Below are 12,249 nucleotides of genomic sequence, written 5' to 3'. Positions count from 1 at the left end.
TCCCAGCTTACTGCAGCCCAGGCTGGGCCAGCTCAGCGGATCCATCACCTCCCGGAACCGGATTCTCTTGGCTTGGCTCCCCCGCGGGGTCCGGCCACATGCAGAGAAAGAATCGCGAGTCTACTGGGTTGACCGGGTTCACTTCTGGTCTGCGTGTGTCCTCTGGGATTCCTTGGCACTCTCCAAGCCTCGTGCCGTCACCCCCCCCCCCTCCCCACACCCCTAATCTTCCCTTCTCCGAATCATCCAGGGTCCCTAGAATAAGAAAACTGCCTTTCATCGGGCACCACAGGAGAATGCGGTGGACATTATTCTATGTCACCCTTAGAATTTAACATCAGTAGAATCAGAGTCAGTGAAACAAAAGATCCCCCAAGTTCAAATGAGCTGGGGACAGGACAGGGCGGGGCGTATGTATTGTTTAAAAGGCGTCTAAATTAATTACTGTATTTTGGTCTAAAGTCGATGAACTAAAACATGGGGCCACTGGTTAGACAAAGGATCAGCAAGGAAGTAAATATCTAAATATTGAGAGGGGAATATATAATATAATATAATTATAATTAATTAATGTATGCACACTATGACAGCCAGGGAAGGGCAGTAAAGTGACTAAAATGAAATTCTTTCCAAGTCCAAATAAGCTTTTAGTTCAGAATTTACAATGATAGAGAATGGTTTTGGTCTCTAAAGTGAGATATTCCTTTGTACCACACTATATCCATGCCTCTCTATGCAGCACTCTTCTGGTTTTTGTTTTGCAAATATAAGCACATGAAAATATAAATATCCATACATATATGAAACATTAAATATATATTCACAACTAATAAAATCAGTATAAAGACTGCTAAGCATTTTAAGGGTTTGAGCGAAAGTCTCCCTTTGCTTGAAACCCTTGACTTTTGATTAAATTATACAGCTTCATTCTTCATTTTCTCATCTTGCCATGCTTCATTTGCACTATCATGTGGTGTCATTTACAAGCTTTACAAGGTAACAAACGGATCTTATTGTTACCCTTTGCGTCTTTGTGCAAACTGCCCAGTTGCAGAGATTAGGCAGTTAGGCTACATTAGATTTTTACCAACGTTTAATAATGTCAGTAGATAAGTTTGTAGCGGTTATTTTTAAAATGTCATTTTATGTCTCATATACTTTATTATTAAAGTGTGTAGAAATTACTTTTATACTTTTTTTGCTAATTAAAATAGTAACATTGAAAATGTGGTCTAAATCCAGAATAGCAAGGACATTCAGACCCCCCACTCTCTTCAATGTACATAGAAATCTCAGAATACTGCGTGTTGTACTTAGGTGAGGAAAGCTGACTAATATCTCTTTCTGTTCTATTATTGGACACTTTGTGAAATCATTTAAGAGCTTTTTAACAAATTTAGAGATGAATGAAGGGTGGGGAAAAAAGGAACAAGTAATCAAATAGTCTCCAAAATAGATTTCATTAGGAAATGTTTAAAGATGGCATACCTTGTCTAATTTTTAAAATTACCTTCGACTCAATTGTAGGTGTGTGGTGAACAGGAGCAGCTCTGCAGGAAGGGAATAAGTCAGGATGACTACTGTAATAATAATAAAAATAATATAATATAATTAATAAATTAATAAGTATTATTATTAATAACAATATATGGTGTAGTTGCCAACTTTTAGGGGGTTGTGGGGAAACTACTCTGTAAGTAAAAGTAGCTGATTTTGCAAGATTCAGGGTAGTACATGTCCCACATATCTTGGTGATCAGAATGCATTTCAGAGTGTTTGCCTTAATCCTAAATTACTTTGCTTTTGTGCATTTAAAGCAGACACCCTATCATTTCTCAGTCTTTTTAAAACATTTAATTTCTATCATTAATAATTCTCCACTTTCTTCTATAAGCTTCACTGAGGCATTTCGTCTTCTGGCTGAGCAGGGATGGACGTAGCCCCTGAAGAGCTCAGCAGTGTAACTTTGAGCATCAGCCAAAGGGGGTTGCTTGTGAAAGAGAAAGAGACAGACTAGGCCCTCACTCCTTACCCCAGGGACTGAGTGAATTTCAGTGCTTGTAGCCCATGCTGGCTAGGGGGTGAGGCAGTGAATTTTGATCCTCAAACTTGCCTTCCTCCAGCAGTGGACTTTGGAATTAGCTCCATCAATTCTTCAGCAGTATTTTCATTCTGATGAAATGTGAACATGTGTAAACATTACAGTCCTTATGGTGATCTCATAACAGTCTTTTTGGTACTGTTACTTGGGTAGTGTTTTCATACAATCACAGAAATTAGAGATAGAAACCACCTGTTAGGATAGGTCACTTAGCTGATCCCCTGTGAGCAATGTTCTTCCCAATGTTGTAATATCAGGAGTATCAAAAGGAATGAGATGAGGCCACATTGTCTGTGTCCAACAAACTTTAACAAAGTCACAACCCTCACTAGCAGCACCTGTCCCCGCAAAAGACAACAGACAGCACCTCACCCCAAAAGAGCATCTTATTTCAATCCTATTCCCCCAGCCCCTCTCAAACCATATCCACCTTGGTCTCGGCCACTCTGGTTTTAAAAGATACAAGCAATGAGGCCTTTGCCTTTGGGAAGACAATTCCACAGACTTGCAGCTCTCACTTCCATGAATATTTTTGCTGGAATTTTGCATTGTATTTTTATGACACATTAACATGTTATTTTATTTTCCAAAAGTGTGCTTAGCAGGCAAATGAGTAGAATTCCAACCGTGTAGTCATCTCTTACCTTTTTTGTCAATGAAGCAATTGAATCCCAACCCCTATTAACTATTAAAATTAAAGTAAAAATAAAAGCTAAAATTAATTCAAATGCTTGAGCAAAATTATGTTTTAGCCTGTGTTTTGCTTCTCATTAAACTTGTGTCTGTGATGGACTTCTAGAGGGAGCCTTCCACTGAGATTATTCCTCAGCTGTATATGGCAAGTTGAACCCTGGGCACAGTTAGCAAACCTCTGGATCATAGTTCCTGTAACAGGAGGAGAGAGGGAAATTGGTAATCTCTCAGCAAAGGTAGTTCCAGACTACTTAGTGTTTGCCAGGGAATAAGTGGCCTCTGAATAAGTTTCAGAGCATGAAACACTGGTGTTATATACTCACATCTGCATGTCCTATTTAAGAGGAAGGCTGTTGCATTCTGTAGTAGCTGAAGCTAACAGGCACTTTTTAAGGGAAAGTCGAACAGAGTTCATTGCAGTGTCTGTAGATTACAAAAGCATAGGCCCACAATGGCAAGGTCCACAATAAAAAGGTATGGTAACCTTAAATGGAGAAAGGCAGCCTTTGCCAAAGCTGGTATGTGAAAATCTAGGAACAGTGATGGATCCACTTTGAATTCAAGACTGCACATCACATTAGCAAAGATTGGACATATACCCCCAACATAGCTGCCACCATCACTTATCTTTCTCCTGGCTGAAACATCACTTCTATCTCAACTGGACTGAACCTGACCCCAGTTAGCTTCCGCCAATTTCTTCACTGGGTGAAGGCATATATCAAATATCAAAGGCCAGATACTCAACTGGTATAAACTGGCTTGGGTCTAAGGACTTCAGTGGAACAATCCCAGTTTACACCAGTTGAGACTCTGGCTCTGTTTGTAATCTCAGCTGTGTGATGCGCATCACTACATTTTCTAAAATAGTCTGTTGTGCTTGACCTTGGATCTTAGAACTTGCAATTTAAGGGCCTCTTGTGTATATTTTTGTTTAAATACAATAAAAGTAAGAGGTAACTAATTGGATCAGTGTGTTTTTGCACACACATTTCACCTTCAGAAATCTAGATTAAAAACTACATTTGGTGTTTTCCTAACTGAGCCTCAGTGGTTGTTTGCCCATATCATACAACTAGGCATGATTATACTTTGTTTAGTTTTTCTGGGTTTTTTTTTAAGAGGTCCAGGTTTTAGGGGGATATTTTTCAAAGGCACAAATCTCCCTCTAGAATCCTAAGCATGTTGCATATCTGAATTGTGATACACTAGTAGAGCAGTAGAGGGAAACTTGCTCAATATCTATCTGCACTATGACTGTCTCTATTATATCAGCCCCTGAGTTTCATGTGCTCCACATTTTAAATTGCAGCAATTTAAAAAGGCATCTATAATTGAATCACCATCCAGCCTTTATTAGTGTGTCACACTGTGGGCTGAATCATGCAGCCCTTAATCAGTCTAGATATCCACTGAACTCAATAGGTAAAGACAGTGGGATTGGGATTATACTACTTCAGCAAAATAATTATAATGATACTGTGAAAAATGAAATCAAAACAATTTTGGAAGGTATTCTTTCGATGCACTTAGAGCATTTTGTATTCCCTTGTGTTTAACAATGAATAAGAAAGTTATAGATGGACTCTTTTATTAGACTAGGTAAAATAATAAATTTGTATGGTCACTCATTCTTCATTTTTTATCTATTGGGATAACCTGATTACTACTGCTGCCTATAGTAGTAATAAAATGCATGTCCTCAGAGTAAGTGATATTTTTCAGCTATAAAATTTGTATTACATTTCAGAACAAAGTTTACATTATAGTTACAAAACTAAATTTGGTATTAAATTTAAACATTTCAGGGTTTTCTTGCATTTTAAAGCAATGTAATGTGAAGTGGAGATATTTTTCTTGCCGCTTTGAATTATTATTAATTAACTTTGGGGGTGTAGAGAGAGTTCCAGAATGAGTTGTGTATAGTTATAATAGTTTTTTCACTAACTTATTTCCAAATACTTACCTAGGTTGCTGGTCTAACTAGTATTCATGCACAGTTGAGTAGTATTCATTCTTTCAGACTGTAACATACAACCATTTTCTAAATATGGCTTTAAGTTATACATTTTTCTATTCCCTTTCAAAATTTCCAATATGCTGTATCACTCATTTTTCATGTCTACTGCCAAAGTATTAACATAAGTTGGAATACAATGAATAACAAAGCAATCTCAGTCAGCAAAGTGGTTAATTGGATATGCTGTTAAATATGCATATTATGTAGTGTGGTTTCTACAATATTACTCCTGTCAATGTGGCTTGTCAAAGAGGTATACAATCTTTGGTGATGTTGTGAAAAGTCTATAGAGGATTGCAATCAAAAGCGGAACACTGCTGATGGATTTCTGATAAATATCTTTTCACAAGCCCTACTGCCTCAGTACATGCACAGTTATTGATTGACTGTGGTGCCTTTACAAAAACTAAATAAATAACAACAGTCTATTGTCGCTTATCAGTAATAGCACTTTTGGCTCAGACTGCAGTAATCATGTTTTTAGATTTAAAACATGTTTTATTGTTTTTTAATCAAATACCATTTCAAATATGTTAACAGAAGAAATTAATTTAGCATACAATATAGTGGTCTTCCTATTGGTTCTAATTTTCAAAAATGGATTTTTGCTGATAACAAACAGTTGACTTAGGTTTAAAGGGAAACTATCCTTCTTTATTTCTGACCAGTGGCAAATGGTGTGCAGAGACAAAACTGTGACAACAGACTATTATGCACAGTGTGAGTAAGCATAGCCAATTCTATAGTGGTAATTCAATTTTTTTTCATCTTCTCTCACACAGATAATCATTACAGTGGTTAACTGTAGTATGACATGCTTGATCATTTTATTAAATTTTCAACAAATCATTTAGCTCAATGTTTACTTGCTCATCTTTCTCCTTTTTCTTGGTTAAAGACTGCAATAGCTCTTAACCTCATTAAATAATCAGAATGACACAACTAGCCTCTTTTATGTCTCTCCCTAGTATCACTTCAGTTTTCTTGCTGACTGTTATTAAGTTTGATGTTCTCAAGTCTGTAGCAGTATTTATGTCAGATGTTTATGAACCGACAACTTCCATTCTAGTTTGCAAATATAGTCTAGGCAGAGCTGATAGACCTTGCCGCGATAATAGGTTGACTTGCAATTGTAGCTGTGATTACAATTAGAGTGTAACAGTCTGATTAGATAAAAGAAAGGTATACTATAACTATCTACACTATATTATAACATTCAAAGTGCTGGGTGCAAGGAAGATGGTCATGTATTTTTCAGAATTTTAAACATTTTTTTCTCTTTCATGTTCATCTCTGTCTCACACACACATGTGATATGTTGTTGAAGAATGTTGTTTGAGTGTTGGGCTGAGGACAAGATTCCCTCCCACCCCCAACTTAAAAATAAAAGTCTAAAAAGATTTTTAAAAATCCCTGCATGGGTACATGGGCTTTGCAAACAGATACAAGAAACAAAAAGTTGAGTCAAATTTCAATGATAGCATCATTTAGTACCTATTTAGTAGACTGGTCAGAGTAACAGACTTGGTTCTTTGGAGTCAAATACTCCCCTCCATCTCACTGGTAGAGAGGAGACAAAGCCCTTGGAAACTTGGTGGGGAGAACAGGAGGCATTGAGCAGTGATGCTACTGCATTTCATTCTGCAGAAATACCACAAAGCTGGGCTCCATGGGCATGTGGTGGCAGAGAGGATGACATGTTTAGGAGCGTCCACCATGTCTGGCATGCTGTCATGACCAATGAGCAAAGCTCCATGATACAAAGCTGCAATGATGCATTCAGTACGATTCCAAATCCACTGGAGTGTGGAGTTGCCACACTGAGAGGTAGAGGGCAGGCCTAGGAAAACCAAGCCTAGGAAGGGATTGGCAGGTAACACAAATTCCCAAATGCAGTAGATGAGCAGCATTCAGGCCCCAAGCCCCTGAATGTGAGAGCAAATCACTGTTGAGGTAAGGGAGCCTGTGACAGTATGGTATACTGCCAAGAGGTGGAGATCACTAACTGCTGCTTATCCGGCATGGCTGGGAGTTGTATAGTTGGGACAGTTACCTGCCAATCCCCAGCCTGTCTTTCCTCACATTAGGATAATCTGGTGGATTGGGACCTATTATTGGGTGGGGGGGGGAATGAAAATTGTTATCCACTCCTGCAGGTTAATTTTGTGGGAAAGGGTGATTAGACACTTCATTTTCCAATCAAATTAAAAATTAATTAGGGGAGAGAGAATGATCAAGTGGAAATCTACTTTATCCAGATCAACTTGTTATGTGACATCATTAGAACTGTATTTTGCACTAATGAAAGTAAATGTCACACAACATCAAAGATGATTTTTCTTACTTTAAATATACAAGTCTCTCTTTCCAAAAAAAGCAGTTTTTCTAAGAATGAAGAGAGTGTGAGGGTCCAGCAATGGGTGTTTTGCCCATGTGAGAACTCCAGCTTTGGAGCCTTAGTAGGGTACTTACATATCCATTTGGAGATAATAAACTGTTAGCCCTTTTCTTCAGCTTTTCACTACAAAGAAGAATGCAAGGCCAGGTCTGCTTAAAAGTCACACAAGCACCCTCTGATTCCAAAGTAGGCTGACTATTTTCCAAATGTGTTTAGTTAGCAATCACATCCCTTCCCATATGCAGCAGAGTTAATGATTCTCCAGTCCTTGTTTGCTCCTTCATTTAGCTCATATACAAATGTAAATTAGGGGTGTAATGGGATCTCTGGAGTGCAGTCTGGGACTGTGGGACTGCTGTGCCCCCCTGTACTCTCTCCAGTCTGGGCTGTCTCTCACAATGCCTTGAGAGTGACCAGCAGCAAACCCCTCCAGGTGCTGTTATCACTCAGCACAACCACATGTGGAGCCCCACACCTAGCTAGATTTCATGAATGCTCCCAGAGCTATTCATGAATCACACAGAGAAAGGCACCAAAGCCAAAGCTCCCAGCTTCCTGCACTATACCTCAGAAATATACTGTCTTGCCCTGCTCAAGATGAGCAGTGCATATGTATTAATTGGTTCACCACTTTATCAATGGAAGGTGGATATACACCCAGGGCCGGCTCTGGCTTTTTTGCCGCCCCAGGCAAAAAAGCCTCCGGCCGCCCCTCCCCCCCCCCGCAGCGCGGCAGGGGAGGGCAGCTGGAGCCCCGGGGGGAGGGCAGCGAGCCCCGGCCGGGGCTCCGCTCTCCCCGGCGGCCAGAGCGGCGAGCCCCGGCCGGGGCTCCGCTCTCCCCGGCGGCCAGAGCGCCGGGGGGGAGGGCGGCGAGTCCCGGTTGGGGCTCCGCTCTCCCCGGCGGTCAGAGCGCCGGGGGGAGGGCGGCGAGCCTGCTGTGGCTCCGCTGTCCCCGGCGGCCAGAGCGCCGGGGGGGGAGGGCGGCGAGTCCCAGTCGGGGCTCCGCTTTCCCCAGCGGCCGGAGCCGGAGCACCGCACCGCCCCCCTCCACGTGCCGCCCCAAGCACAAGCTTGGTGGGCTGGTGCCTGGAGCCGGCCCTGTATACACCAGCCTTTGCAAAACCTGAGCAGATTTACCACACACTTCAGACAAACTCACTGGTAAAGATAAACAGCTAAACAAATGTATTGACTACAAAAGATAGATTTTAAGTGATATTAAGTGATAGGCAAAAAGTCAGAGTTAGTTTAATATTAAGCAGTTTTTCTCACCTCACTGGATATTGCAGTTCATAGTACACAGATTTCACCCTTGAAATCTGGACCAGTCCCTCAGTTGGAGTCTTCAGAGTATCCTCATGGCTTGCAGCATAGGTGGGTGAAGAAGAAAGGCGAAGCATGGGCCTGCTCTGTTCTGTTTTATACCCTCAGTCCCATGTGCTTGGGGAACATACAAGTTCAGGCATGTCTGGGGGTTCCCCAATTTACAGCACGTTTTATTGACAACCATACAACACAATTCTCATGACTTCATATGCATTAATGATATACATATATGGACAGAGAAATTACTTTCAGCAGATTATAACCTTTCCCCTGATACCTTACAAGGCATGCTTTATATGAAAGATCACAATAATATATAAATGAGGAATGTGGGGGTTACAGGGCGCTCCCCCAAGGTACAGAATGTCACAAAGGGGTAGCAAGAAATGCTAAAAAACTAGTTTGTGACTATCCCCACATGAGTGAGCAGAGATGTGAAGAGAGTATAGGGAATGTCTATTCTGCAGCTGGGAGGTGTGACAGCAGCATGTGTAGACCTACCCGTTACCTTTGATCTAGCTAGATCAAAGATAACTCGAGTAACAATGGCTGTGAAACCCTTGCAGAACAGGTGGCAGCATGGACTAGCCCCTCCCCTCCCACGCACGTCCCTGGGTACATGCTTGAGCAGGTGCCGGCCATGCTTCTGCAGCTTCACTGCTATTGTTACTTGAGCTATCTTTGATCTAACCTAAGGGTACATCTACACTGGAACTGGAAGTGTAATTATGCAGTGGAGACTATAACATCATAACAATGCTAGCATAACCGCACAGCATAGACACAGTCTATGCCAGAGGAAGGGGATTTGCCAGTGTAGAAAAAGCACCTCCCCAGATGATAATCACTATGTCAACAGAAGCATTCTTCTGTCAACACAGCTGCATCTGCACTAGGGGTTAGGTTGAAATATTGGTAGGGGATATTTTTTCACACCCTGAATGGCTTAGCTTTTAAGTATAGACCAAGCCTAACTCTGCTCTAGCTAGCATGTTAAAAAATAGCAATATGGCCAGAGTAGCATGGGCGGTGGCTCAGGCTAGCCACCTGAGTATGTACCCATGATATCAGACAGGCTTGTAATCAGAACATAACATAAGAACGGCCATACTGGGTCAAACCAAAGGTCCAGCTCGCCCAGTATCCTGTCTTCCAACAGTGACAATGCCAGGTGCTTCAGAGGGAATGAACAGAGCAGGTAATCATTAAGTGATCCATCCCATCACCCATTCCCAGCTTCTCGCAAACAGAGACTACGGACACTTCAGAGCATGGCTTTACGTCCCTGCCTATAATGAGCTAATAGCCATTGATGGACCTATCCTCTATGAATTTATCTAGTTCTTTTTTGAGCCCTGTTATAGACTTGGACATCCCAACATCCCCTGGAAAAGAGTCCCAGGAGTTGACTGTTCATTGTGTGAAGAAATACTTCCTTTGGTTTGTTTTAAACCTGCTGCCTATTAATTTCATTTGATGATCCCTACTTCTTGTGTTATGAGGAGTAAATAACACTTTCTTATTCACTTTCTCCACACCAGTCATGATTTTATAGACCTCTATCATATCCCCCCTTAGTCATCTGTATTCCAAGGTGAACAGTCCCAGTGTTCTTAATCTTTCCTCACATGGAAGCTGTTCCATACTCCTAATCATTTTTGTTGCCCTTCTCTGTACCATTTGTATTTCTAATATATCTTTTTTGAGACGGGATGACTACATCTGCGTGCAATATTCAAGGTGTAGAAATACTATGAATTTATATAGTGACATTGTGATATTTTCTGTCTTATTATTTATCCCTTTCCTAATGATTCCCATCATTCTGTTTGCTTTTTTGACTGCTGCTGCACACTGAGTGGATGTTTTTGGAGAGCTATCTACAATGGCTCCAAGATCTCTTTCTTGAGTGTTAACAGCTAATTCAGACCCCATCATTTTATATGTATAGTTGGGATTATGTTTTCCAATGTGCATTACTTTACATTTATCAACATTGAATTTCATCTGCCCTTTTGTTGCCCAGTCACCCAGTTCTGTGAGATACCTTTGAAACTCTTCACAGTCTGTTTTGGACTTACCTATCTTGAGTAGTTTTGTATTATCTGCAAATTTTGCCACCAAACTGTTTACCCCTTGCACAAACCTCCACCTAAATAGCCTCACTGCTATTTTTAGCTTGCTAGCTTGAACAGAGCTAGCACATGTACATCTACACAAGATAGGAATTACCCTTCTATCTGCAGGGTAGACTTAGCCTTAGATCAAAGTTAGCTCAGGTATGACTACATGTGCTTCAATCACATCTTCCGATTGCTGAGCAGACTAACCATCAAGTGCTTTTCCCTCCCATCAAACCAGGTGAACTTGCATTCCTGGCTCACAAGAATTGGTGGACTCTAGCACCAATAGCAGTGCTAGAAATCCCATAGAGGGTGGGGAGAGAAATGGCCACCTACACTGGTTCCTCTACACTGGCTAGCAGAGATAAACAGGCATGAGGAAACCACAGGGTGGAGAAGAGGCTCTTGCTGCATGTGTTCTTCCTGTGTTCCCAGAGAGAGTGGACCCAATAATGCTTCCCTCTGTAGTCAGTGACAAAATTCCCATTAACTTCAGTGTTTGCATGGTCAGGTCTATTGTGCCTGCATCAGAAACCATGCCTCTCATACCTGCTGCATGGGAGGTATCTTTTTTTTCCCCAAAACAATCTAGCCTTAAATTAGAGAGTAAAATAATGCAAATAATAGGGCAAACACCTGTTTGGAGACACCAGGTTGATGTAATCAATTGGTCTGTTTGCCTTATTTCACAAATCAGGAATTTGGAATTAAAAACATTCAGGGAGAATAATGAACTCTCAAATTTAGGGAAAGTACATTATTCTTACTTTAAATAAATGGTCTTTTTTAACATCTTGAAAGTGCAGTGTTCCCCAAGAAGAGCATGGGAGCACTAGATCCTTAATTTTGCCAAGAGGAAACCCTAATTCTAAACATTTAAGAAGTAGAAGACTGTGAGCCCCTCTTCTCACTAACATCATTTACTCACTAATTTTCTCTTTTATATTTTGCATCACACAGACCTTAACTGAGGCCCACTCTAGTTGAACAGGCCGTTCCAGACCTAAAATTGAACAAGGCCAGATTTCCAGTTGGTCACAGTAGGCATGTACCTAGGGCACCGGAGTTCTAGGGGTGCCTAAAAGTTAAAAGTGGGCTCCTGGCACGGGTTGGTGGCCGCCCAGTGTGTGGGGCTGATGCAGGGTGAGCATCTGAGTTAGCCCACCTGGGGGCGCTGTGATCTGCAGCTGGGTGGGGCGGCTGCTGAAGGTGCTGGGAGTGTTCCAGCCCCACTGCCTGCGCCCTGTGCCAGGGATGGAGAGGGAGGGGCATGGCTAGTGTCTTGCATGGCAAAGCTGGAGAATGGCTGGCACGCCGGGCTGTGAGAGGAACAGAAGATAGCCAGGGACCACTTGCCATGCAGAGAGGTATAGTCCCTCCCTTACACGTTACCTGGGGTGGGTGGGATGCATCCCGGTCAGGCTGGGAGTGCCTCTTGTGGTGGAACGTATCATGCCTTTCCATGGAGGCTGTTCCCTGTCTGCCCCCGTTGCCCATGGGCTGTTCTGCCCATGGATAGGGGGACTGGGTTGGGCAGTGCTGCTTTGAGGGTTGCTGTGGGGAGGAACGGGGCCAGTTTATTGTGGCC

At 41.9% G+C, this 12,249-nt stretch overlaps 1 protein-coding gene across 16 annotated transcripts in view; it reads left to right on the top strand.

Moving 5' to 3' along the window:
• Positions 1-12,249, top strand: part of NRXN1 (neurexin 1) — a 1,243,173-nt gene that overhangs the window by 783,296 nt on the left and 447,628 nt on the right. The gene's annotated exons all lie outside the window — the stretch shown is intronic.

This window comes from Malaclemys terrapin, chromosome 3, assembly GCF_027887155.1.
Source record: "Malaclemys terrapin pileata isolate rMalTer1 chromosome 3, rMalTer1.hap1, whole genome shotgun sequence".
Taxonomy (NCBI): Eukaryota; Metazoa; Chordata; order Testudines; family Emydidae; genus Malaclemys; species Malaclemys terrapin.
The sequence above is the reverse complement of the archived record's forward strand: the minus strand, read 5'-3'. Positions and strand labels throughout refer to the sequence as shown.